This window comes from Chlamydotis macqueenii, chromosome 9 (genome assembly GCF_036417535.1).
Source record: "Chlamydotis macqueenii isolate bChlMac1 chromosome 9, bChlMac1.mat, whole genome shotgun sequence".
In the NCBI taxonomy this organism is placed as follows: Eukaryota; Metazoa; Chordata; class Aves; order Otidiformes; family Otididae; genus Chlamydotis; species Chlamydotis macqueenii.
The window spans coordinates 24,096,743-24,122,314 of record NC_141564.1 but is presented as its reverse complement, the minus strand read 5'-3'; positions in this window follow the sequence as shown (position 1 = coordinate 24,122,314).

Sequence of the window (25,572 nt, the reverse complement as noted above, 5' to 3'; positions counted from 1 at the left end):
TTGATGAATCCATAAAGTGGACTTTCAATGCTGAAGGGCTGTCATTTCGGAGGGTGATTTAAGAGCTTTGAATATTGTTGTCATCCTCGGTGTTATGAAATGCATGCATCTAGCTGTGCTGTCTGAGATCCCTTCCAGCTGTTTCAAAAGAGCAGTTATCATCCGCAGGCAAGATTGTTTTGCACCACAGCATTTATTAGAAGGAAGCCTACGTAATCATTTACAGCATGTGTGGATCTTAACACTGTAGCGGAATTTTTTAGGATAGGCCGTAATATGTTCTGGCATCACAAATTTTCTTCATCATTACTCATGTTTCTCCATCTCAACAATCAAAACAAATGCAAAAGGGCTCCCAGTATGTTAGGAGCGAGCACTGTATCCGACATTTTGAATGCAGGTTAAGACAAAAAAAAGGCAAAATAATTGTTATGCTACACAACACTACTCACAGTCAATAGCCCATGAAGAAATAATTTATGTAGACATATCGACATTGCAAATTTTCAATGTCCTCTTTAAAAAGACACTATTTCTTCCAAATTTTCTTCAGATATGAATGACAGAGGTGTCTGATCCCCAAGAAAATGCAAAAGGACCTTGAAATAAAATGATGCCATAATGACTCCTCCCAAGTTTTCAGCACAATTATATGCTTATTACTTTGGAAGAGTTAGAAAACAAGCAAGCTGCAGCTTTTAATGAAGCTTTCATAGCAGCGAGAAGAACTATGAAAAAGCATTTAAAGCAGCTCATCTCCTCCTCTATTCAGGCTCTCTTTCATTTCCAGAGGCAGTTGCGATGAGAAATTGGATGCTATCCAGTCTGGATTTATAAGGAAGCAGAAAAGGAGATAATGGCGGAAGTACATGCTTTCCCCCCCATGTAAATTCAGATAATCTTTAACGTTTGATCAGATTTTGAGGAACATGAGACAAAAAAGCAGCAAATATTTCCAATCACACATTTTAAAAACTCAAAAGAGCTTTGCAGAATCTTCCTGTATCCAGAGCTGTTTCAGACTTTCCTTTTATTATTTTTTTTGGGGGGGGAGGGAGATGTAGAACATAGCCATTTAGTTAGCTTTGCTATCTGATTATAAAACCCTGACTCAGAGCATCTAAAAGTTATGCTTACAATGCACAGACATACATCCCGGTCCTTTGTACTGTCACGCTGCCACCCTAACAAGCTAGAAATATGTATGTGAGTGGAAAAGTCATTTCAGGATCAGAGGAATAGTCAGTTAACAATATATTACTGAGACTGATTTCCTTGTCAGTCCATAAAAACTAAATGTTACCCCAATGGAGACTTTTTTATTACAGGGAAGCAATTTTCTCACCCTTTTATGACACTATTTTTATTACCGGTATTATTCACAATTCTCTAATTAGAGAGCACAACATTGTTATGCTAGTTTTCACTCTTCGCTTTGGATGCACACAGGCTTTACAGATGCCATAAGAAGCTGTATTAGTGCAATAAGGCTGAATAATACTCCTTTTTCTTTTCATTTTTCCTGCACAGCTGCCAGTGGGCCACAATATTTTAATACGAGTCTGCTCTAATCCCTTGACCTCACATACGCACTTGAAAAGAAATTGTGAGGCTGAACAACTTGTTCATTTGTTTTTCTGTTTAAAAGAGCTTATCTGAAACTTTGCAATCAACGCTTATTTCAGGTTTTATTTCTAAAAGTATACATACCCATTAAGTGAAAAAAGTAAAAAATGCCAATATTCGCAAAATTGTTCAAACTCAAGTGCTGGAACACAGGAACTGACCTTACCCTTTTGTGCTCTCCAGTAGTTGACCTGGCTTTGTATGGTAACATGGAACTATCACAGGGGACTGACGAATGATGCCATTGCTTGGTCAAATTCCTTGACCAAGGGAATTTAATTTTTTTAAATTCATTGTTGCTTTGTGTTTTTGTTGTCATAATAATAATTGCTATTCACAGCAGAGTGTAAAACCTGAACCTGAAGAGAACAAAATATGGAACATTTCTAGGTTCCCAACAAGTTTCTGGACAACTGTGAAGACGTCTCATCATGCAGCAAGCTATTAATACCAGAGGGTACCAACTGCCCCAAGTCTACCTTCTCCAGACCTTGAAGACTCATAACTCTCTGGCATTTTCAGTGAGGTTGTGAATCAATTTCCTACTCAGGATTTCACTTTAAAGACCCAGTACAGCCCTAAATGTCAACTGTGTGGAAACGGTTCCTCTGTTTGGTTTTTTTTTGTTTGTTTTTGTTCTTTTTTTAATCTGAAGTCTATTTTCACTGCTCAGAAGTCAATGAAGGAGTTTTACGGCAGGTCTAGCAAAGTGCAGTTCTCCAATTACAACCTAGCTGTAAAATACACAGTAGGGTTTTTTCCTTCTTACTTCCAGGCAATGAGTTTTGGTCATGTCAGTTAAACCCACCTAAAAGGAGAAAGAAAGAGAAATGACTGTTCAGTGAACCTCAGGAGAATTATGAAGTTATACAGCCTCAGAAGGATTTTAGGCAGTTTTATATTGCCCGGTTCAGCTCACATTTATATAATCTCTCAGTGCCTGAAATGAGCTAAGCTGCTTGATAGAGAAAAGCACCTCTACTGCCTGATGTATCTAAGAAATCTGGTTTGGATATGTCTGGATGAAACAGAAAAGAGAGTTTCTAGCTGCACAGAAGATGAACTTTGCTGTAATGTAATTCATTCAAGCAAGAACTAGATAATTCTAAAAAAAATTATACGTGGAGGAGAACAAAGAATCAGTAAAGAGCCAGGAATTGTTAAAAGTTAAACACTTCCATGTGAACTACAGTTATGTCCAAATTACTGCTTGAACCTGGAGGAGGAAAGACTAGCAATCAGGAGGGTTGTGCTGCAAATATAACTGCTATTCTAGACAAAAACAGAAACGTATCCTAATTCAGTGTAATTATCCAATTGTGCCTGGATTTTGACTACGTGAGACACTCAAAAACTCTTCCAAGAATCTGGAGATATTCTGAAGCATTATGTTCTGCCAGTGAAGATTTATCTACAGTTTCACCTGATAAGATTTTTCATCTTCTCTTGAATAGCACAATTTACCACACTCAGCATGCTGTATTGCATTCATATATGTAGAGAAGAACTGGATTGATTATCTTCAGGCTTCCTGCCACTAAACTCTGCAAATTAGCTGCTCACGATTCCAGCAAATGACTGCTCTATTTTTTTCCTAGTGCTTCAGGAGAAATTGAACTGCAAAGCTTTGGCTGGAAAGCTAAGAATTTGTTTAGAAACTCCCAAAAGAAGGAAGAGATACATAGCTGCTGTTATAATTAGTAAAGTAGTGCACCATCATCTGAGATGGTTATGATGTTTCGGAGAATGCAAAGAAACTCAGCTCCGTTTCTCTTGGTATCTTTTCTGTAGAGGTAGAGCGGCTGATGTGTATCATTTCAACAGTCATATCCAGTTGTTGCAAGGGTGATGGAGGCTGGTTTGCTTCCTTCAGTCCCTGGAAAGGTCCTAGAACACATATTCCTTCAATCTGTTGTCTAATGTGGGCAAGATAAGAAGTCCTTCAGTCAGCAAGGGTTTACCAAGAGCAACCCATGCATGGCTAACCTGACTGCCCTCTGTGGTGAGATAAGAGCCTAGGTGGAGCTTTCCCAACCTCCTTCTCTGTAAACCAAGGGGGTTGGGTAGGGTTATCAGCCCATTAGAGTGGCCCAACCTTGCCTGAGAGATTCTCTGGAAAGGAAATTATGAAACTGTGGAGCCAAACTTTTCTTGGTGCTGGCAGCTGGGAAGTGGATGGACATTATAAAAACTTCCTGACTAGGCAGCACTGGAAAGGAAAAAAGGAAAAAAGAAAAGAGTGGGATCTGTATCCTAAAGTTTTCAACTTTGAGTATTCACCAACACTATTTTGTTTTGAAAGTGTATTCCACATTGAAATAGATCAGATTTTGGGTTCCCATTAAAAAAAAGCTAGGATCAAGGAACAATAACTGCAGTCAGAAAGTGTGATGGAAATTAAGCAAAAATATTTTGCCTTAGGTTATCCAGGACTGGGCAGGACAGAAAAGCCATCAGAGACATGACAAGATCAGTGAACCCATTGAAGAGGGAAGTTCTGGTTCAGTGAGCTGAAAACAGCAGGAGCCAACTTTGATAAAACCACTATCCATTGCAAGATCTCCAAGTCAAATGACCTGTTCCATTCCTAGTATTAGAATGACACAATTATACACAGACTGTATAAAACTGTGTAAAGGAACAAAGAAATTTACATTTAGATAGTGAACTATGTTTAGCACCTTATAATTGCAGCATAGACAGCAACCACATTTATTGATATTATTAATTTTATTTTTGAGCAACATCTACCCTGCAGGTCAATCTCTGAGGCAGTATCATAACCTCAGGCCTGACATTATGGGCATTAATCCTTTTCTCAAGTAGAGTATACTGGCAGAGGAGACAACAGGGGAGCAGACAGAGGAGATGGAAGAAAAGGAGAATTCACATACTAATTAGTCTCCGTCTTATCTTCTTGCTGTAGTGGCAGGTCACAGACAAGGCAAAGTGCTTTAGAAACATGCGACAAAAATGGCCTCTGTCCAAACCAGCTTACATTATATTTCCCCAAACAGAAAACAATTCCTTTTCAAAATTAGTGCACATAGCCACATCTCCCTAAGCTCAGATGAAACTCACACAATTTAGAGTGGCATAGAAATCACAGAAATACCAGCCTTCTGAAGGAAAATCACATCTTTAATGGAATGAGGACCCTTTACTTCTCTCTGCCTCACTGACTCTCAAACACTCCCTTTCAGTTGAGAGGTAACAGTTTGGCATCATATATCTGGGCCCCGTGTCCAGTCTGGGAGTTAATCTGTGTTTGATCCATTATCAGAAAGACCAGCTGCCTTTTCTCCTTGGCCAGTTACATGAGATGCATCTATTTCTGCAACTGAGGCTGAACCGCGCTCAGCGAGTAATGTATGGTGCTTGAGTAAAGTGCATGTGATATCACAATCCCGGGACTGAAGTGGTTCCCAGTAGAGGCCAAAGTGTGTGTAAGGATGGACTAAAAGTGTCTGGGAAGAACAGCTTTGTCAAACGCAGCTTGTTTCCTAGCACGGAACAAGGCTTCTGGTGTCCATGTAGGACACCAGACACGACCTCCTGTTGGTGTGACACCCACGCTCGTACTTGTCCTCTCAAAGGTCATTAGATTTGGCTGCTAGGGGGTAAAAACCAAACCAAAACAAACTAAACACAAACCACATTACTAAGGAGAAATACAGGTTTCCAACACTTCACAGTAAAAAAAGTTGTAAGCTCCTCATGAGAGTGTTTGTATTTTCCTACGTGATTTTTATAATGCTGAACTTGCATTCCCAGAGGTAACGATGGCTGTAGCACAAATAATAAATACCAACGGTTATCACCAAAAATAGATGATAAACACGGGATGTATTTTTTTTTTTTATTTTTGCATGCAGAATGAAGTGGCTTTACATTGCAAAGATACTGTGTATAGACCACTGTATAGTTATCATGTTACTAGATTAACAAGATGCTTTCATAGGTAAATTACCACTGTGTGGCACAATACTTAAATTATTTCAAATACAATATGTTTTCTTATGTAATTGTTTTTGATCTCAGTTTATCGTTATTGTACTACAAAATTATGGAGCTACAACAAGCATCTTCAATTTTTTTTTTTTTAGGAGGTTTTGCATTTTTAAATGTAAATTAAGATGAAGTCTTGAACATTTTGAACATTTCATTAAAATTATGAAAAGTTTTAAAACGTTGCTAATGGAATTATGTTTATGGAAATGAAAACATTTAAATAATTTATGGAAAATGTTTAGACTTATTTAACTGGGCAAGAAATTGTGCCAAGAGTTGCCTTAGTGTAAGTTTGGAGTAACTGTATCAACAGCCTGCCAAATTAAAACAAATTTAAACACAAAGCAAACTTGGATTGTGGCTTATTTCTGCTCACACTGGACAGGTTTGAGCCTAGCAGCTTTGGGAGAGCCCTTTTAAAGAAACAAAAGAAGTGTTATGATGTAATTATTTGTAATTATTAACATATTTCCTAACTCTTACAGATCAATTTTCTTTATATATTTAGATAAATAATTAGAAGTGGACTATGTCTATGAGTAACTGAAGGTTTTTTCCCTACTCCACAATGGCAGACTGTGCTTGTACAATATCTTTTTGCAGAAATATGTCAAAGACTCCAAGGTGTAAGGGCAGAGAATAGGACATTTGTATCTCAGAGGTGGGGCTTATTCACCCATGCAATGAGTTTTCATAGATTGAGCACTCTCAGAAATATATTTTCTTTCCACGTAGGACAGGTTACACATAGCCATAGTATTTTTGGTGGGAGAATATATAACAGAATACATTGTAGCCTTCTTAATCATTTTGTGATGCAAAGGATGCAGGACCTTGCACACAAGTATTGTATGCAAACCATCTTAGCTTGGTACTTGGGGGATAATGAGCAGGGACTCAGAGCTCTGGAAAAGTCTCTCAGCCATCCTTACACAAGTATAAATCCAGAGCAAATCCAGCCTCTAGAAATCAGAGCTAAAGCTGAAGTTAAGTCTGTCAAACCTCCATTTCTCAGGAATTTTCTTGTTCCCACCCAGAGACTGTGCTGGGTGGGGGCAGAGCATCTCGTGGTCGGGCTGTGCAGAGGCAGTGAAGCCAGCGATGTCTCTGCCTCTGCACAACACTTACCACATCTCAGATCTCAGCTCTCCACTCGGTTGTAGTACAGCTACGTGATCTTGGACAAAGCACTTTAATTTCATCTCCTCATTTTCTTTTCACCTTAACAATACACTTCCTGCCACTTAGAAGAAAGTACTTATTTCTCCAGTGAGTTTTGGCTATGGTATGGACTTTCCAACATATAAGAAATAATAATCTATCATTTTTCAGCTATAATACTTCTGCCAAAAGAAAAAAAAAAAAGCTAGTTCAAAGCTGGAAGAAGCTGCAATCCTTTAATGAGTAAAGACATCTTCCAGTCTGGAAAAAAATTGTGCTGCTGTTGCTACACCACTCAACAGATGAGGTAAAACAGGAGCAGCTACAAGGTGGTGAGAGCAGGACAGATATGACCATCCTAAAATAGGGGTGTCCTTGAGCTCCATGCATGGGAGAACTTTTGAGAGAAAACTCCCACTTCCCAGCAAAAATACAGTTTGAAATAGTGCAGGGAGAGGGAAAACACTGTGGCCAGGGCAGGCACTCTGCTGGGCTTCAGCATGCTGCTCCACAGGCTCACTTGCTTTTCTCTTGAAAAAAGTTTAGTTATGTTCAGATACTTTTTTTTTCCCTCCTCTCTGATCATCCATTTTTCTGAAGCAAGTAGCCACTTCTCCAAATACAAATTTGGCCACTGTCAGAGCCAAGTCTGATGAGCTTCTCACATGTGGACACAAGGAAAGCGAAGCCTCATGAGCTCTGTGTGAAGACCTGTGTGCATGTGACACCCAGACCTGCCCACTATATTTTGACCATTTCCCTCATTTCTGTTCATTCTCATTAATTCTAAATCCCTCTTTCTTCCTTTGTCTTTTAGATGTTATTTGTACCATTTTATCTGCGCTGTTCATTTTTTTCCCTTCCATAAAAAACAATAAAATATTAATGTGGCATAAAAAAAATGTCTGTGCTGGTAGTATCTTGAAACTATTGATGAATCCATGAATAAAATATGAACCTTTATTTTGCTTGGGTAATATCAGATTTCATATGTTTATTGTACTTCCTGTGAAGTAAGCTGGTCCAACAGAATGTTTGTTTGTATGCTTTTATTTTAGGTAGCCCTTGATTTATTAACCTTTGGAAAAGCTAGTGTCTCATGTAGTCTTACATGAAACATGAAACTTTCATTTAGATCAATTTTCTAAGTCTCTCTCATCTGAAAAAGGGAAAAGAAAAAAAATATTGCTTATTCCAGCAAAAGCATATTATTTTCATCCTTGTGCTGTTGAGCTGCATCTTTCAGTATTATCTCGGCCTAAGAAAAAGTCTTTTGACTGCAATGAGTGATGTTCACTATATAAAAAAATCACCAAATCTAGAGTATCACAACAGTACTGCTATTTTCTTTGGAAAACATTTTTCTTTAGCAATCCTAATCAACACTTTCATTCCAATTGCATACTAATTTGAAAGTTTAAGTGTGGGTTTTTTTTTTTTTTTTCAAACTATAATTATGCCTTAGTATCTTCATGCAAGCCTGATGGCAATGTAGATTTGAAGTAGTTTTTCCTGGAGATGTCTGCACTGCCTACTGTTCTTCTGGTTTACTGACAAAGGATCTGTTCATTTGGGCAGCATGTTCTTGAGATAATCTTATCAGAGATGGATTTTTTTAACATTGATTTTCTAACAACCCATTTAACAGAGGCAAAAGACAGTTTTGAGTTAAATCTGTAAAGCAGAGAAAAAGAATGCATGATGAACATCTGTCACTTCAAGGGATGACAACAAACATAGCTGCTGGCATAAACTAAGAAATCACTGCCTATTTAGGCTCTTTTAGTTGTCCCTATGGGGCATGCAGCATTTAGAGTAAAGCTCTTCCCACTCCAGAAATGCAGATGAAGATCTTGATAAACTGAACATGATGAGTTCTGTTTGGAGAAGAAAAGCTGACTGTTTTAATGGAAAGCATATTATGCATTTAGAACAATGCATAATTGTTCTAAATTATGAACAGAATAAGAAAGATGCCAGAGAATCCTTAAAAAGATTAATATAGAAACTACAACATTAATGTGCAACATTAATATATGAGGCTTTTAAAAATTCTTTCTGAAAGAGACCTTTCAAAGTTTGGTAACTGTATGTAGTATTACAACAGTTTTTAAATTCTACTTGAGGCATATTTCTTATTAAATATTTCTCAGGTAAGCTGCCTCATGGTTAATAGGACATGAAGTCCTAAAGCTCAGCAACGGCCATCCAAAGAGGAGACAAGCAAATCCACAGTTTTGGCTTAAGAGAGAAAGGCAAGGAAAAGCTGACTGTTGGGTAACATCCCCTGATAAAAATCCTCTAAACTCACAAGTCTAAGCAGAGCTTTAAGGGAAAACACAGTGTTTGGTTTACAGTACTTTTTTAGTCTGTTAATATTTATTACTGATGATTAACGACATAGTGGACAAATACCAGTCTGTGATGGCAATGCAGCATAGAGGATTTTGTTCCCTTCTTTTAAACAAAGTTCACCTGCACAACACATCCAAAGCAGAGTTTTTCCTTCCTATATTCCAGTAATTCACTTCAGTTCCTTAAAACGTATATCAGGTGATTAATAACTAGAAAAAAATAGACACTACTGATTTTCCAAGAGTGTTTCCTTCTTTAGGTGTATAGTCAGGATAGAGAAATGTGACCCACAAGTCCACGTTACCTCATCCCCCTCACAGATCTCCAGCACTGGAGGTTCTAATGTACCAAAGTATTTAAGAGCTCTCAGAAATAAATATTTTTTTTCCTCCTTCCCTGTGAAGGTACAGATAATTACTGGGTAATTACAAGTGCATTTTCAGACCCTTGAGAAAGAGTGCACAGCTGGGGAAAGAGCATCTCCTACCACCAGCTCCACCTCATAACTCTGCTGCCCACCTTCTTCTAGAGTTTATAACTGGCTGAATTCAGAAAGCACTGACAGTAACGTGGGAAATATCCAACAGGATCAAAAAAGGAAAATCCAAACAGTGTATGGGGAATGAAGATTAGCTGCAACAGCCTGAACTGTGGCACTGAGGGATTTTCATCAAATGAACATGACAAATGGCACACGCAGATACAAATCAAGACCTACCCACAGACACACTGCAAGGAAACAAGGAAGGGACTTTTTCAAAGAGACCCCTTAAACCATTCTGCCCATGACAGAAAATAAAAGATAACAATAGGACATCATGGTCCAGCCCCACACAGCAGCTAAAATACCACACAGTGGCTTGCTCACCTCCCCTTCTCCCCACCCCTCTCAGTTGGATAGGGAGGAGAATTGGGAAAGAAAGGCAAAACTCATGAGTTAGGATAAAAACAGGTTAACTGAACAGCAAAGGAAGAGAAAATGGAGATGGAAAACAAAATGAGTAACAGAAAACACTTAAGCACACAACTTACAGCACCACAGCTCACACTGGATCCTGACACCCAGCTCCCTCCCCAGCAGCAGAACCTGCCCCCCTACCCCATCCCCACTTTATGTACTGAGCAGGAGGTCACATGGGATGGAACAGCCCTGGGCTGATTTGGGTAAGCTGTCCCAGCTGGTGGGTAATGAGTGACCTATCCCAGCTGTGTCCACCAGCTCCAGTTCCTCTCCCAGCTCAGGTGAGAATTAACTCTGTCCTAGCCAGAACCAGAACACAGGACTTGTGTTACCTAAAAAATCAAGTGAATTTACTGAGCAGTAAGAAAATACATTGCAACCTATTTTCAAAGAGGAATCTTAGGTTTCCACTTTTTTTTTCCTTTTCCTTCTTTCTTTTTTTTTTTTTGTGAAATGCTCCCTAGAGGAATGATGGTCATTGTCTCCCATGGAACTCAGACAAAAGAGGCTACTTTATTGATCGCTACTCCTTCTTGCAAAGCTATAATTAAAAATAAGTATTAAAACTGGTTACAGTATGACCTGGCACTCTATAGCTGTCTGTGCACAATAAAAATCGCATCATGTTCTCCTCATCAGAAAAGCCATCACCGATCCAATTTCAAAGTTCTGCAGTGGTAATTGAAGGCTGCAGGAGGTTGTTCAGCAAAACTTCAGATTACGACTCAGCTGAGAACATGTCAGCACGCAGCTACAGCTCAGCTCCATCTTGTTCCAATTCTGGGTAGGCAGCGCTGGAGAAGAGGCCTTAATATTATGACGAGCTGAGAAGTCTACCACTCTGCATACTCCAGAACTAAGAGTACTTAAAGTACAAAGTATACATCAGGCAGTGGATTTATTTTATTTTTTATTAGCCATTACTTTTAAAAAAGGTTGTGTTCTTTTACAGCTGCTAACTTCTGCACTCTGACAGCTCGGTTTGGGTTGGGTTTTTTTTTGGCTAGGAAGAAGAATGATATCACTGCCAGGTGATCAGTCTCTGAGACTAGGAGATCATTCTCTGAGTACATAAACAGTATGAATATATGCCATAAATATATTTATAAACATGGTCAGGATAGTACATGTTTAAACAGTAAAGGTCAGGATTAAGCCCTCAGGAATCTCATTTCAGAGAAATTGAAGCCTGCACTTCTGTAACTGTTTACACCCGCTCACTCACATTTCACAGTGGAAATTGCCTCTATTACATTTTGGAGTTGTTTTTTTTTTTTTCCTTGGAATTGGAACTGGGTAATTTAAAAAATATAAGTAGTCTGCACTGAGATTCTCAGACCCTAAGACATCACTGTGCAAGGATGTTGTACTTTTGAAAGGCATCTCAGTCCTTGTGCAGTCTGTCTGAACTACCCCAGAACTTCAAATTAGGTAGCTTTTGTGCATTTTTTTTTTTTTAAAAAGAGCAAGTACCCTGTGATCTTATCTAGCTACTGATTTGTGGTAGCTGCTGATCTTATACGCTTTGGTGGTAGATGGATGATACGCGTTGTAAATTATTAAGGAAAAGAAAAGGGTAGCCTGTGAGATTACTAATCAATTTTCTAAAGAATTATCTAGCAGAAAGGCCAGTTTAAAATGGTTTCATATTTCTTTTTAATTTAAACAAAGCCATCTAAGGTGACCTGCTGGCATCTGTCTATGTTGACTTTTATGTATTTTACTGCTATTATAGCATTGCTTCTACTGCTCATCAGTGACTCTGAATGTCCCTGTAAAGTTTCCCAAGGAAAATAAAGATGCTTACTGTGGAAATTATTTCCCTCATTTTGGGACACATTACATTATTAATCTAATGCAGAATCTCTTTGCATTACTGCTTTTGAAAGAGCGAACGGCAATTTAGGCTCTCCTATGCTAGGTGCTCCACTTCTTAATGGGACATATACTGACACTCAATCTCACAAACGGAATGGAAGAGATAAAACATTTGGAAGAAAAATTATCACCAGTCTCTTTTACAGGCACAGAGCTGAGGTGTGGGAAAACTTGTTCAAGTTCATATAAAATCGGCTGTAGCACGGCCAGGTGCTGAACTTTGATGTCAGGCTCTTCATCTCAACCCCAGGAACACACACTTACATTTTCAGAGAAATAAGGATGAATCTTTTGGGAAAAGTTAGAATGAACCAAGGAGAGAAAACTATAAACTGTTAACCTGTAAATTTGAAAGTTACTGTCAATAGGAGTAACATTACAAAAATTGTTGTGTATTACTTGCATTTAAAAATATTTAATATGAAAGCTGCTTTGATTTTAGAGTGTAGAGAAAATTATCTGTCAGCTTCTCTAAAATTTGCTGTCTCTCAGACAAGAAAGGAAAAAGTCTTGAGGTTTAGAACCAGTAATTGAAGTTTGTTAATTTGCAGCTCTTCACTTTTGTCTTCAAATAATTGTAATGTAACAGCTAAAGAAGGATATGTGATAGTTCCTGCAATAATAACACTTACAATGAAATGGTTTGGTTTTGCTATTAATACTTCTGAAGAAATCTCAGCATAGCTTTCATAAAAGCTTAATGGACTTTTCTACAATCCAAGATCTGATTATCCTCTTTGTTATTTCCATCAGACACTAATAGCATTTCACATTACTTAAAAGTTGAGGATGAATTCTTTAGCTGCTTCGAATGGGAAACTTACCTGGGCTCTCAGTCCCTTGATTACACCCACAAGAATCTCATTCCTACTTTAAAAAATATAAACCATTTATGTCAGTAACAGCAAGATGCTGCATTTGTTTAAGCTGCTTCAATAAAGGTAAAATACCCCTTCAATTATTTTATTTTCTCTTTAGCTTCCAATATTCTTTCTTTCTGATAGCAATTTTTATAAGAGGAAAATCCTGGGTAGTACAAATGGTTTAAATATTTAAATACAGAGATTAAACCAGTTGCTGTAAGCTTACCTAATCTGGAAAAGCCAAGCAGTGAAATGATAAAGTGAATTAGCAAAGATACAGCAAACAGGAGAAGGGCTTGGAAAACACAGCGGTAGCGATGCCGAGCAGCAAAGCTTGGTACCACACTCCTGTTACCAAAAAGTCCGCAATGCTTGGGAAGTTTGGTTCAGTGATCGATGACACCAAAAGCTCAGGTGATTTATTCATAAAGGCTTTGCTTAGCTTTTAAGCCAGAGAGAATTTTCCCTTAGTAAGGGCTTCAGGATGAGACCCCAGCTGACAAAAGACAATAGATCAAGAAGGATGTAATAAGTTTGCGGAATGTGGAATGTCACTTACGCACATTCAAAGTCACTTCCCAGTCTTTGTCCTAGGCTGTGTGCCAAGCAAAGCAGTACCTTCATTAGGAATGAATGACAAATTTTACAAAGTAAAGATAATCTTTACACTCTAGATTTATGGAAAAGAAAACCTCGTGTGACTAGACTTTAGCTAAATATTCCAATATTTACAGAAAAGGATGTAAACCTCGACAGTGAGGTGACACAACTGACACCAGCTCTTTCTTTTCCTTTCAAACTCCAACCACATTAACAAGACTTCGCTTTTATTGGACTTCAAGCATCACTTGCAAGCCCTTGAAGATTAACAGGACTAAAAGTTTATCACAACAGGATCTTAATGAAAGATGTATGCTGTCTTCTTCAAAGATCTTGTTAACTTGTTAAGGAGCAGTTCTTGGGGCTTTTTTTTTTTTTTTTTTTTTATGTGTCTGGTGTGATATATACAGGAGAGAGAAAATGAAACACCACTTCGCAGCAAAGAAAGTGGGTTTTTCATCTTTATTTTCAGTGTTGCTCTCAAGGACAACACGTTATTAGTGGCCTTTCACTCTCCAGTGCAGCAACTTCTCAGGCTTCAGGAATTTTACCCTGTTGAGTGAAGGCAATGCATTTAATTTCTTTATTACTTTCATGTTGCTAAGATCTGTTTCGATTTTTGATAAAATAATTAACTGCTACTCAAAACTGGGGAAAGAAACTGGAAGCGTGAGAGTAACAATGAAGAGCTCCTCAAATAATGTGGGAATAGCATGAACTGATTTTTTGTTTAGCTACCAGTTCTAAAATATCAGAGGAAATAATTTTGAATTTGCTTTAACAATAGCATTTTAAAACATTTTAAACTAAAAAGTAAAACTAAAGGTTTTATTGTGAAATTAAAACCTCCACTTGTTCTGGACTTCTAAGAAGCTTGAGATTGTTTAATATTAAATTTTAAAAAAGATGAATGCACTTAATTTGGTAAAACGTTCAAATTATTAGCTTGGGCCTTTTCCCCCAAATTTTATAATTCTTTTTCTGAAAATAATTGCCATGATTTCATAAGGGCAAAATAATTTTTTACTGGCAGGAGAGGAAAAGAGTATTGGACAATTGAAGACGCAATTCCCAGCACGCCCTGTCTCTTTTGAACATCCCTGGTTTAGCACATGGCTGGCTTTGTGTGCTGTCCCCACTTTTATGCCCATACCACAGCGCAAAGTGTAAGAGACTGTGATGCAGCAACTGGCATCTGATACGCAAAGGGATAACTTTTTTGAAAACTCCAGGAGGGACAAGTCTTTCACTTCACCTAAGCAAAAAAAAATATTATCAGCGTTGTTTTCATCATGACCTACAGCTCAGTAACTGAAACATGCAAGCAGAAAAGTAGTGAGTTCAAAATTCCCTGTATTTGTACATCTCTATTTACATATAACTTGTAATATAAAGGCCACTCTGTGTGATATTGCAGCCCAAGAAAACAAGAAAGTAAAACAGTCACCTAGAAATACAATCCAGATGAAGCCACCAGCAATGATTTACTGTGCAAGTGCATCAGGCAAAATGATAAAATTTTAAAAATTCTTTCAAAGTTGTTTGTTTAACCATAGCTGTGATGGTGCCCTAAGAAACCGTGGAGATGTCAACAGCACTGCAACACGCACTAAGGTCTCACAGCAGTTGCAAGAATTTGACCATTAAATCTTCATAGTCAGATCATGGTACAGGTCACTCAGGACAAGGGAAAGCCCGTACATTTTAATGATATTTGAAGTTATGTCGTAGCAAATAGCTCTTTATTTCAGAAAGGTGTTTCAGCCAAAAGCTCGTAACTACCTTGTAAACCATCAAGTAAGTTTGGCTGCTGCATTTTTTTTCTATTCCATAGGCAAGTTCTTAATTGCTTCTATTGAAAATCTAATAATACTGGATATATTTATTGACTTACTTTTAAAAAATGTTGAAGACACTTTTGTTCTATTCTGGAGACACTTCTTCTATTGGAAAGGTACCCTTGAGCTAAAGTCCTGCAAGCCAACTTCAAGAAACTAATCGCACAGCCGGGGAAACTCAGGTATATTTTTTTTTCATCTTATAGAATCATAGAAACAGAGAATGGTTAGAGTTGGACGGGACCTTCAAAGGTCATCTAGTCCAACGCCCCTGCAAGGAGCAGGGACATCCCCGACTAGATCAGGTTGCTCAGAGCCTCATACAAGCTACTGGAATTCATTTAAGTGTCAAAATTGGTATTAAAAAAAAAAAGGATAAAAAACTGTCAAAGAATAAATAAAAGGAAAAAAGGATGTGACACTTCTATTCAATCCATCGCTAACATAACCCAGGGCTGCCTGTCCTGAAAGCAGGACTGGTGGATGTTTATTTAATCATATTTGAAAGCCTTTACTTCATGGAAAATCTATATTTTCTTCAAGCCACTCTAGCTTATAGCCATCCTCGCTGTTAGAAAAATGAAAGATTGTCCTAATAAGCTCTCTTTGTGATTATTTTATCCAGGCAACACAAAACAAAACACTTCACTCAGAAAATTATCCTCAAACTATTTTATTCTCAGCGCAATTTTTTTCGAGCCCCACTCTGCAAAGGGCATGGGCCAGATCTGGCTAGGTCCAACCTGCTGGGCATGCAGTAGATAAGAAGAAGCTCAGTCACTCAAATTTCTACCATGATCAAGCAGCAACATGAAAGAAGCCGCCACCTAGGTTTAGACTGAGGAATTAAAGCTTCTGCAGAATGGGAACAATATAACCTGGGGAGGTGGAGCAGGAGTGGGGTCAGTGGTGCTGCTTGGGACTCAAGGGTTGGCTAGCAGTCACCAGACAGCCGCTGAGCCATCAAACCGCTCCGAGCTCTCCTGCCTGTCTGCACGCTTCTCCTTTTTATAGGACAGCTGCAAATCTTGTGCAGGAAGGACCTCTGAGCCCTTCTGCTAAGGGAGGCTAATTAGTCTGCCAGGTCCTGGTATCTCCCAGGGATTGTGATCCACCACCCCGTGGGCCTGCAAGCTTATGCTGTGTTTGATGGATGGTGTTCTGTGCTCAGAAACACGCACATAAAACTTCATTTGACTTTGGATTATCCTGGTATGTTTATAACTCAAAGGGCAGCATTTATTGAAAAGTTTCATTTATTGGAATAAATTAAATCCAGACATGTAGAACATATTTAAACTTTGGAACAGCGGAGACCATTTGTAAATAGAAGCAATCAAAGCAGACAGTGTTTAGACTATAGTGGAGACATCAAGGGACAGCTTGTAAGATAATGTATTAGAATTATACAGCAATCTTGTCATCGGTGACCCAAGAGTGTTTATAAAAGTTCTCTGCTGAAACTTTCTGAACTGATGTGCTCTTCAAAATAACCTTGGCATAAAAAAAGAGCAATTGACTGTCATTAATTATGAATATGTGCAAAGAGGATATAGCTTTGTGCAAAATCAAATCGTTTAAAAACTCAAAATAAAGAATGCTGCTGTATCTGCAAATGTGTTCCTTGCGTTACCTTTTTCTTTGGGTGATTTAAGAGAATAATAATGAGGTTATTGCATACAAAAAGAAAAGGCCAAGTCCTCAGCTGTGTAAATCAGGGCTCAAATGTCAGCAGGTTACCAAAGTTTAACAACAGAACCACTGTAAATGACTGTGCGCAGTCATCTGCTGTAAATGTGATATGAAAAGCGTTATTTAAAACCTCAGTGATAGGTACAGTATGACATAAAACGCCATGTTACGACACAATGTAAGAGCTGAGCATGAGCAGCTGTTCTCAATATCAAGGAAAAAATGATTGCATAGTAATGCAGCTGTTCCTCTAATTAGTACACTCAAAGATTTTTTTTTTCCTTAATCAGAGTGTCACAGTGCTAAACATTTTCACAACAACAGCCAGAAAATAATTCGATATAGAAAATATGATGCTTAAAAATGCTAAACTGCACATGCTAATGAATTTAATAACAGAAAAAAAGGTTCTCATGCTTTGTAACAGTTAAAAGGGTGGCATGCCCATGATAGCGGACACTGTATTGCAGAACCTGGTACAAATATCATGAAAGAATAAAAGATGAAGTATATTCCTAAAATAAATAGATCTTGAGTTTTTATATTTTAAGAGTATAGTCTGATTTTGTTGAAATTATCAATATTTTGCTTGGATTCAAAAGGAAATATCAGTTGAAATTTTCTTCCAAAGAGGAATTCCAGATTTCATTGAAATTTAGTAACACCATTCTGCCTTGATATTATTTAGTAGCAAAAATTAGCAAAGCTTTATGTTCAAGAGCATAGCTGATTCTTTTGTTACTGCTATTTGTTCCTGTCCTCACTACGCACGCAATGACAATATCAACCAGATGCATGCCTGGAACAGTATCTCCTTGTGTTAGGTGGTGTATAAGCAAAACAAGCTTTTTGGGGACCTGAACTATTTACAGCTGAAAAAAACCACATTTGCCTGTGAATATTCTGTCTTAGTTATTCTCTCTCTGCTCTTCTCTTTCCCTGAGAAAGGTCTTCAGTTCCTTCACCTCCCAAAAGTTTTTGCTTTCCTCCTCTGTGTTTCTGTTCCAGCGCTTCCCTGTCATTGCTAACTCCTTCCCTTCATTGCTAACTCCTCTGCAGATTTTGGGGGCTACTTAATTTTCTCCTGTTTTGGAGCAGTCCTGACCACTCCGAAGCCACTTGCAGGCTACTGGCTTTCCCACCCCTGCTCCTTTATAGTGATTTTGACAAGGTCTGAGGCGAGGTTTATGAGTTCTGTCTGTATCCATTTAAGGTTACCATATTTAACAGCTGTTTCTCCTTATATCATACATTATGCAAGAAATTGTGTTTACCTTACAGATGCTGGCCCGCAGTTTCTGCTCTCTGATGTAGAAGTTGTGTTGGTTTTGTGTAGTGGGGTGGGCCTACAGTGGCAGCTCCTGCAAGAAGCTGCTGGAAGTTTCCCCTTTGTCCCGTGGACCCGGCCAGGTCTAGAGTGGACCCACTGCTGGCCAGGGCCAAGCCAATTGGTGACTGAGATAACACCTCTGTGATAATGTATTTAAGAAGGGGAAAATAAAAAAAAAAAGAGATGAAGCAGAAGCGAGGGGCAGAGAGGGGGAGGCGCGAGCCTCATGGGCCTCGCAGGCCTCACCCTCTGGCCTCCCGCCGGGCAGCCGACTGGGCCCGACTCGGCCCGGCCTGGCTGCAAGAAGTGCAGAGATGAGATGTGAAGAGAATCTGAGAGGCATCTGCCTAAGCAGATTGTGAAGAATTTCTTGTTAGAGGAATGGCTGCAGATGCCAAGGTCAGTGAAGAAGGAGGGGGAGCAGTAATGCAGCTCCCAGCCAGAATCCCCCTGCAGCCCGTGGTGCAGCCCATGGTGGAGCAGGTTGTCCCCCTGCAGCCCATGGAGTCCAGGGAGGAGCAGAGATCCCCCTGCAGCCCGTGGAGGACCCCACACTGGAGCAGGGGAGGAATGTGAGGAGCTGTTCCCCCGAGGAGGAAGGAGCAGCGTAAAGCGACCTGTGATGAACTGACCGTAACCCCCATTCCCTCTGCCCCTCTGTGCTGCTCGGGGTAGAGGGAAGGAGGTAGAGATAACTGAAATCAAGTTACTGAGAAGAAGGGAGGGGTAGGGTGAAGTTGTTTTTGTTCTCTCTCATTATCCTGCTTTGGTTTTATTAATAGTAATAAATAAATAGTTTTTCCCAAGTCGAATCTGTTTTGCCCGTGACGGTAAATTCAAGGATGTCTCCCTGTCGTTATCTCAAACCTCAAGCCTTTTTCCTACATTATCTCTCCTCCATTCCCTCAGAGGGTGGGGAAAGTGAGTGAGAGACTGCGTAGCTTGGTCCTGAGCGGGGCTAAACTATGACAGAGCAGAGATGGGCTAGCTTCTTCAACCCCGCTGTAATTACTTGAGGTTTTCAGCAGTGTATGAGCAGAATCAGGTGTAGAAGTCATTGATCAAACACATTTTTTCTGGTGCAAATGTTTATCATTACATTGTTCTCAGAACTATTTTCATTGTCTGTCATCTGACAAGTAAAATCTGTTTTTCTTTCCACCACAGCTTCCTGCACCAAGGCATCAGCTTTCATCCTCCGAATTGTCGTGTACTGACAGCCCTCTTCCATTTAGTAACAATGTAATAATGGCATTTAACTCCCAGCCATGATAGGAGATTCGATTTGCATTTTTTGTCATTGCTGCAACTTCACAGTCTGTTTTTAAACAGCTCACTCCATTTTGGGAATCAATAGTGCAAGATATATATGTGGCTTCTCAATTTCTCACAAAGTGGCACTTTAATATGTCCCACAGGGCCGCCAAATAACCTAGGAAAGCATACATGCATTCTCAGTCTTGGCTTGGCTTGACCTGAAATTAGTAAATCCCTTTCCTTTTCTCTCTTTCAGAAATAATGAGCTTTTTCTTTGCTTAGGATATATTTGCATACTTCCACTGACACCAGACAAGGCAATGGGGAGAGCCTGGTTTAGATCAAACACGGCAAACTTTTCTGAAAAAAAAGCTTCTTGTGAAAATATTTATATCATCGCTCCTTATAACAGGAAGATTCTCACCCAAATTCTCTTCTTTCTAGATAAAAATAAATGTGCTCAGGTACAACTGGTGGCATTAAATTAATTAGTACTATAACAGTAATTATGAATGAATTAACATCTCCTCAATATTCTTAGTAATGTGAATAACGAAATATAATTGTGTATATTGCATTGTAAGTTCACAGCTAAATCAGATCATCGATAAATAAAAGAAAACGATGCTATGGTGATCTACACAAGTTGCAGATTAGACAAAAATTGACGTCTTTGTGAAAAAGATCCATGTGACCAGGAGAGTGCAAGGTAGGAGAAGGACAGTTTCCATCCAAAATAGATGTTTTTCAAAAAAATAAACATTAATGGTATGCAGAGATGAGTATCAATGTGTGTAGCTGAGGGTTTATTAGCTGCTGACACTAGAGAATACATCGCTACTTCTGAAGTTTGTATGCAACACAAAAAATTCTTTCTAGTGACAGTTCAGAGAAACATTTTCTTAGGTTAAAATTTTACCAGACAAAATTTGAATAGGCCAGTGATAATTACAAAACACTGTTAGCCCTTGTTGTCTCCCAGTGTTTCTGTTTTCCTCTATTTCACTATCGCTATTCAGCTCTGATGTGTGTCTACTTAATGTGGGTGTTCCCAGGAATTATGGGAAATATCAAGCTTTTTTCAGCTTGTATATGTTCGTCAGCAACATATACAAAACATCTTGTTTAGGATTCCTAGCAGTTTCCAAACCGTGTTAGAATACTTACTTTTTTAAAAAAATAATAAATCAATCATATCGGCAAGAGCTTTTACAAGAGTTACAGTCAAATGTAACTCAAACTCAGGCTGTTCCTGCATGGTAACAGTTCTTCTAAATGTGTTATCGAGGTGTTGTAGGGTATGTGCCACATGTGACACAGTCAGGAAAAAATATATGATGGGAGCAACGGAGCAGATTATTCCAATGTCGTATTCTCTCACAGTAAGCCTGTAAGAGGACAGACAGATACCAGTGTGCACTTTCTGCTGACATCTCTGTGGACTCACAGGTTCTGCAGACGCGACAACATTGGAATAAGGGTTTTTTGAAAATATTTTATTGATACAATTTGTGAAACAGATGATGAGAAACTATTGTATTGCAGCTTTCAGGCATACAGGGCACAAGATTTTAATCTAAAGACTTAACAATTTTGCGACTGCATTTTACAAGTAAAAGAAGCAAGTGCCATAAGTACACTTTTTAACTTTTCTTTCTTTTTCCTCAACAATTAATAGCTTTTCTTAGTATTACTGTTGAAACTGGATTTAAGAACCTGACTCCAGATTTAAGAACCTGACTCTACTCTCACCTCATAGGCCCATTTCACTCTTTAGGCATCTCAGTGGAGATACCAATGTCCAGCTGATGGCTCATCGGCTGTCTGGAATTTGTCTGCATGTTTCTATTCACACTCAGGCAATTCTCCACCATCAAAAGGTATTAGAAAGTTCACTGTAAATTCAATCTCTGAGTAACCTAATTATTATCATTTTCCACAAGGCATTGGTCTAGGACACAGGGCAGTTGACCTGAACTCAGAGCTTTGCTATGTGTATTTTGATTCCTGCCTTTACTGCTGGCTTACTTTCTTTGTTTCATTAACGCTACAAAGTGTGGACTTTTATACATTATCTCTTTTTTTTTTTTGGTCTGGCTTCAGTTTAGGTACTAGCTCTTTAGGGCTCTACACCTCTTTGTAAGAGCACACCTAGCATAATAGGGCTCTGATATTCTTGGCACCCTGCTGCAATAATATGTAATGCTGAAATCAGCAGAAAGCCTGTCTGAGCCCACTCTGACTGTGGCAAAATTCAGAGCTAATAAAAATAGACAAATACAGCTCTAGGAAAGTTCTATTTAACATGCCAGCTATTAGTATCTGGCAGTAGATAAATATCAAATATTAATATTTTTATTAACAGAGAATTCAGAAAGTAATCTAATTAGCACCCTAATAAAGAAAAATGTTTGCCAAAGAATTAATCACACCTTGCTATAGTTCACTCCATTAGTTTTGACATCTTCATTTCAAGGAACTGCCTCTCTGCATCCTGTTCTGGGCATCATTAAGTGCAACTAATTGGGAGAAAACAGCTGTTGTTGTATCCTTTACTATGACCAAGACAGAGATGTGGTTACAAAGCTTTTTGTTATAAATATTCTCAAGACAGATTCTGGTAATTCTGGAAGTCAGCAGGCTCTAGCGAGAGAGCATCAGGAAATATGTTCTCCCCAGTACAGAGACCAGGAGGGATTTCTCCAGTCTCTGCTTTCTGCTGGCTCTAAGCCACTCCTTGAGCTTGTTCATGCCTTGTGGTCTTCACAGCAGCTGTAACGGGCTTGATGGGAGCTGGAAATAACAGTTGTAAAAAAGGCAAGATATTTTCCATGTCGCTCATGTAGACCTCAGTTGCAAACAGAAAGAACTTGCACGGTGTCGTAGTTCAGCCCCGATCGGACCAGACTACGCAGTCTCTCTCTCACTCCCCCCACACTCTGAGAGAATAGGGAGAGAAAATATAAGGAAAAACGGCTCAAGGTTTGAGATAAGGACAGGGAGAAATCCTTAAAGTTACCGTCACGGGCAAAACAGATTCAACTTGGGGAAAACTATTCATTTATTACTACAAACAGCAGGATAATGAGACAGAGAACAAGATAACCTTCATCCACCCCTCCCTCTTCCCAAGCTTAACATTATCTCTACTACCTTCTCCCTCCCCCTGAGCGGCACAGGGGGGGAAGAGGGAATGGGGGTTGCAGTCAGTTCATCATATGTTGTTTTATGCCGCTGCTTCATGGTCGGGGGAAGAACTCCTCACATTCCTCCCCTGCTCCATTGTGGGGTCCCTCCCACGGGCCACAGTCCTTTGTGGAACTGCTCCGGCGTGGGTCATCTCTTCCACGGGTGCAGTCTCTCCAGAACAGCTGTCCCAGCGGGCCCTCCATGGGCCACAGCCGCCTTCAGGCACCCACCTCCCCCGATGTGGGGTCCTTCATGGGCTCCAAGTGGATCTCTGCTCCTCCGTGGACCTCCATGGGCTGCAGGGGGACAACCTGCTCCACCATGGTCGTCACCACAGGCTGCAGGGGAATCTTGGCCAGGAGCCGCATTACTCCTCCCCCTCCTTCTTCACTGACCTTGGCGTCTGCAGCCGTTCCTCACAACAGGCTGGTAGATGTCTCTCAGGATCTCTTTTTTACATCTTATTCACTTCGCATCTCCTTTCCACTTCTTGCAGCTGGGCCGGACCAAGTTGGGCCCAGTGGGCTGCCTGGCGAGAGGCCAGAGGGTGAGGCCTGCAAGGCCCATGAGGCCTGCGCCTCCCCCTCTGCGCCTCTGCCCCCGCTCAGCTCCTTCACATCTTCTCTCCTCTCTTTTTTTTTTTCTGTTTTCCCATTCTTAAATATGTTATCGCAGAGGCGTTATCACGGGACATTCTGCTACCAATCGGCTCGGCCTTGGCCAGCAGCGGGTCCGCCCTAGGCCCGGCCGAGTCCACTGAAGAAAGGGGAAACTTCTAGCAGTTTCCTACAGAAGCTACCACCTTAGGCCCCCCCTACTAAACAAAACCACGACACACGGTCGTGTCTCAGAGAACAACACAGCAAACAACAGGAAAACAAAGTGCTGAGGTTTTTCTAGCCCATCTTGTCTAAGTTAGTGGGGTTATTTCCCAGAATAGACATGGAAGTCAATTTTCCAGGCTAGTTTTAAGACTCCCAAGTGATGAGACACCCTAGGGGATTTTTTAATGATACTTCTTTACCTGCTGTCCTGATGTTCAGCCTTCATTTTTCTTTTTTTCACTTTTCATGAAATTACCCCAGGTTATCAAATTAAGCATGTTATGTCATTTAATTGCTCTCTTCTCTGACTCTGCAGCATAAAAAGTAGGAAAAAATAGTAGCAAAAGAGAACTAACATATGTTGTAGCTGAAATAAAGCAATGGTAATAATTTATACTTCATGAAAAGAATCCCATTTGATATTTGTACATTTAATGCCACACCACATATAAATATTGATAATAGTAGAATGTAGAGCCTTCACTGTCTGCAGGCATAATTGTTTTGCCTTCACATTGCCGTATTTTACATAAAGGGAAAATCAGTTGCAGATTTTAAATTAATTGTTTGAGGTTAGCAATCCTACCTCTTGCAGACTGAGAAGTCAGAAAGGCACTGTCTACTGCCTGTCCCTGTGCCCTAAATCTCACCTTTCTCTTTGCTAAGCTATAAAATAATTCATATATATGCGCATGTGTGTCCAACACAACACATACCATGCTATAAGATGTGGTTGTGCTTTTGATTACAAAAGGAGAACAATAAAAGCTAAACACCACTAAACCCCTATGGTAAAAATGGGAGTAGGCAGTATTACATGACTATGGGTTTAAACAGAAAGAAAATGTTTGGATGAGATGACAGAGAATACCCAAGGAATTATCTACCTTGCCAGGCTATAAAATGAAATGGAAAGAAGCAGCCATAAAACACTAAGTAGGAAAGGTGGTTTCAATTCTGCACCAGTCTGTGGGGCTTTTAAGTTGCATACCTTTGCTCCATCCCTGCACAGCATGCATGCTGCCAGAGATAGAACATTATTTAAACTTCCTCTAGCCTCCCCATCCTTTAAGCATCACTGATAGGCAGTGTAACAGTAATGCTCACCTTCTGTCTCTTGCATTTTCTCTGAGTCTCTTCAGTAGCTCATATTCATGTGTTTCCAATAATGAAAGCTTTCTGCTGATAAAACTCTTACATATTTAAATGACATTTTCAAGTGAATATAGTCTTCTCTTCTAAACTTCCAGCCAAGACAAGCAAAAAAGAACCCAATTTAAAGGAAGGAGGCTATCAACCAGATGGGTAAAAATATGTTCTCTGTGTGCCTGCACTAAAATGAGAGAAGTTATAAAGCAGGATGAATTGGTCTTCTAAAACATGTTAATGTTTTCTCTTTACTGTCGTTTTTCTTTCATAATACTTGAATTTTTTTTTTTCTAGAGGAAAAAGTCAGGCTGGAAATCAAGCCTCCCTCCAACCTCAGCTGGTGAGTCCTGGGAATTGAGAGTGCAGCAGGACTGCAAAAGGTATTCTTGAGAAACTTTGTCTTCAAATGGCCAGAACCAAATCATCCTCAGAACCAGTGAAACCAGGGGCTTGGCAAAGTGATTCCCTCAGTCAGAACTTTGTGTCTACATTCAAACCTCTAAATAAAAGGTCTAATTTAGTGTCATGCTGAGTAACCAATGCCCCCTTTTGGACTTAATGAGACCATTCAATGAGATGCTTCAATGTAGCTAAGGAACATAAATTAAGGCAATCATTTTTCAAAAAGTTTGTTCAAAAGCTTTGATTGCTTCGTGGAACCAGACCTCTCTGTAAAGCTTACCCATTTTCAGGACTGTAGGAACAACACAGGAGCATGCTATCAAGTCAAAATTAACAACAGCATTTTGATGGAGAACTAAAACCACAATTCATTCTTAGCGGGAGCTGGGCCTGAACAATTTACCTTAGGAAAGCAAGTACTTCAGTGCTGTTTGGC